A 3,879-nucleotide genomic window follows, 5' to 3' on the forward strand; every position below is an offset into this window, starting at 1 on the left:
AGACTCTTGCACGAGAAGTTTGGAAATGAACTGAAAATTGCAACAGCCTTAATGCAAAAGACATTCACATGGCCTGAAATAAAGTCAGAGGATGGAAAGTCTTTAAGTGCCTTTTCATTGTTCCTAGTCACTTGCCGCAATGTAATGGAGGACATTGAATATATGGATGAGTTGGATAATCCTAGCAACATGAGGATTATTATCTCAAAGCTGCCCTACAAGTTGCGCGAAAGATGGAGAGCCCATGCTTACGAGTATGAGGAGCACAACAGAAGAAGAGCCAAGTTCATTCAGTTGGTGGAGTTTGTTGATCGCCAAGCAAAGGTAATATCAAACCCACTTTTTGGAGATCTGGATGCTTTGGCAGGTGATAAAAAACACACCAACAAGTCTCTTCAAGGAGCCAAGCTGAAAAGAGATGGAAAAAGAAGCAGCAGTTTCGTAACTGACGTCAAACAGGTTGGTGAAACTCAAAAAGACTTGACTATGATGAAAACCAACAGTACATCAGTCACCAGTGCCTTCACAAAACCTTGTGCATTCTGTGAGAAAGGCCATACCTTGGAGCAATGTTACCAGTTTGGTGCTAAGCCATATAAAGACAAATTGGACTTTTTAAGAAAGAGTGGATTTTGACACTTAAGCAAAGACTGTAACAGAAGAAGCACATGTCAGCTGTGCTCAAAGAAACACCCTAGCATGTTACACTTAACCACACAAGACAAGATTCCTGAGAAGGAAATGTTAAAAGTTGAAAAGAATGAAGTTACCACTTTACCTGCCACAGTGAGTCATGAGACAAGTGCCTGCACCGGGTCCGGAGACAACTGTGTTCTTGCCATAGTACCTGTTAAGATAAAGTCCAAAAAGAGTGATACGTGTGTGGAAGTGTATGCCTTTATGGACCCAGGCAGCTCTGCCACCTTTTGTACTGATGCACTAGCAAGAAGGTTGAATGTCCAGGGTAGAAAGATTGACATGATGCTAAGCACCATGAACTCAAAGAAACAAGTGGAAAGTTATGTGCTCACCGACTTGGAAGTGAGTGGATTGGAAGATAACAACTTCATTGAACTTCCAAAAGTGTTTACACAAATTAGCATACCAGTGTCAATGGAAAACATTCCACAACAACATGACTTTGACAAATGGCCATACCTCAGCAAAGTGAAGTTGCCTCACATTGATGCTGGAGTGGAAATCCTTATAGGAAACAAGGAGTTCAAGCTTTTGGAACCTTGGAAAGTAATTAATAGTAAGCACAATGGGCCGTACGCAGTGAAGACTGCCCTTGGATGGATTTTGAACGGACCACTTAGGGAACCTGTTGAAGAAAGCATGCATGGAGATGCACAAACAAACATTACAGTCAACAGAATCTCCATTGAGAGTGTGGAACAGATGCTGATACAACAGTACAACCACGATTTTCCTGAAAGAAATTGTGATGACAAAGCTGAATTATCGCAGATGGATCACCAGTTTTTGGAATCTGTGTCTGATTCAGTGCAGTTTTCTGATGGTCATTATTACATTGACCTTCCTATCAAGAAAACAGTTGTCCAAATGCCTAACAATCGAAGTGCTGCTGTCCAGCGAGCTCTAAATATCAAGAAGAAATTTCAGAAAAATCGCTCCTTTCATTTAGCGTACACAAACTTCATGACTGACATGCTAAGCAAAGGTTACGCAGTCAAGGTGACTACATCACTCTTAAGTCGTCAAGATGGTCAGGTTTGGTATATACCTCACCACGGGGTATACCATCCTCAGAAGAAGAAACTGAGAGTGGTGTTTGACTGTGCTGCCAGTTTCCAAGGAATGTCTTTAAATAGTGAGCTCCTACAGGGTCCAGACATGACAAATTCACTCAATGGAGTGCTCACTCGCTTTAGCCAAGAGTCAGTTGCCATGATTGCAGATATTGAAGCTATGTACTACCAGGTGAGAGCTCCTGAAAAAGACAGTGACATGCTCCGCTTCCTATGGTGGCCAGATGGAGATGTAAATCAGAACTTGGATGAGTACAAGATGGTTGTCCATATTTTTGGAGCGAAGTCATCTCCAAGTGTAGCTAACTTTGCCCTTAGGAAAGAACCTTGTGTGTGCAGTGGATTGCACAGATGCTGTGAACAAACTGATCAATTACTACTCCGATTGGTACAAATTAAAGAGAGCCGTGGCATGGATCCTTCGTTTCAAAGACATGCTTATACAGCGCAGCAATCAAATAACAGTCAAAAACAGAGAAGTTTGGAGTTATAAAACAAATTCCACAGCGGAAAACTGCAAAGCTCTAACAATGCAGGACTTAACAAGGGCTGAAAATGAGATCATCAAGTTTACTCAAAGTCAAAGATTCAAAGAAGAAATATCCATGTTGCAAAAAGGTAATCCATCTGTGAAAAAGAACAGTTGCCTTTCTAAAATGGATCCAACATTTCAGGATGGACTGCTAAGAGTTGGAGGTCGTCTTGGATGATCTACAATGTCTGAGTATGTAAAGCATCCCATCATTATACCCAAAGACTCACATGTCACAACTTTAATCTTAAGTAACATCCATGAGAGAATTGGACATTGCGGAAGGAACTATATGCTTTCAAAGTTGCGACAAAAATTCTGGCTTCCTTCTGCAAACTCCATTGTTAGGAAGCTTCTCTCCAGATGTGTGACATGTAGAAAGATCAGAGCAAAGGCTGCAGAGCAGAAAATGTCAGAGCTGCCACTCGACAGAATAATACCAGATCAACAATCCTTCACCAATGCCGGGGTTGACTACTCTGGACCGTTTGAGGTCAGACAAGGTAGAAATAATGTTAAAAGATATGGGGTATTGTTTACCTGCCTGACAACAAGAGCTGTGCATATTGAAGTTGCACATACATTGGACACAGACTCGTGTTTAAATGCCATCCGACGCTTTGTGTGCAGCACGGGTCAGGTGTCAATCATGAGAAGTGACAACGGTACTAATTTCGTAGGTGCTGAGGTTGAACTGCGCAAAGCCATTCAACAGTGGAACCAATCAAAAATTGAAAGCACTCTCTTGCAAAAAGGAATACAGTGGATGTTCAACCCACCCTCTGGTTCTCATTTTGGTGGAGTGTGGGAAAGACAGATAAGGTCTGTTAGAAAAATCCTGAGATCTGTGCTGAAAGAACAAACACTTACTGATGAGAGCTTGCATACATTCCTGTGCGAAGTGGAAGCAATAATAAACGACAGACCACTTACCGTTACAACAGATGATCCCAAAGATCTGGAATCCTTGACACCTAACCACCTGTTATTAATGAAAAGGCAACCAGCCTTACTTCCTGGACTTTTCAAAAAAGAAGACATATATGCACGTCGCAAGTGGAAACAAATTCAGTATCTTGCTGACCTATTCTGGAAGCGGTGGATGTGTGAATATTTACCTTTGCTCCAGGAGCGTAGGAGCGTCACTTAAGTAAAGAAAAACCTTTCAGTTGGAGATGTTGTCCTGATAATAGACGACTCGTCCCCAAGAAATTCAGAAATTCTTGGAAGAATCACGAAAGCGTTTCCAGATAAAAAAGGACTGGTAAGACGTGTGTTGGTTAAAACTAAGACCAATACCTTGGAAAGGCCTATTGACAAGTTGTGCATTATCTGTGAAATGGACTGTTAACTACTCAAATATTAAGGAGTGTTTCTCTACCATACAAAGAATATGGGCATTTCAGAAAATAGATAATAAACACTCATTGTCTTTAAAGTGAAGCATAATGTAGATATTATTTCAGCATGGCTCTATTGTTTTTGTTAAAAAGGTAATTGTCAGTCTGCCTGCCTGTCAATTAGGGGCCGGTATGTAAGAGCCATATTTCATATTTCAGAATTTATATTTTCACA

Source organism: Sinocyclocheilus grahami, unplaced genomic scaffold, assembly GCF_001515645.1.
Source record: "Sinocyclocheilus grahami isolate Dianchi unplaced genomic scaffold, SAMN03320097.WGS_v1.1 scaffold1556.1, whole genome shotgun sequence".
Classification (NCBI taxonomy): Eukaryota; Metazoa; Chordata; class Actinopteri; order Cypriniformes; family Cyprinidae; genus Sinocyclocheilus; species Sinocyclocheilus grahami.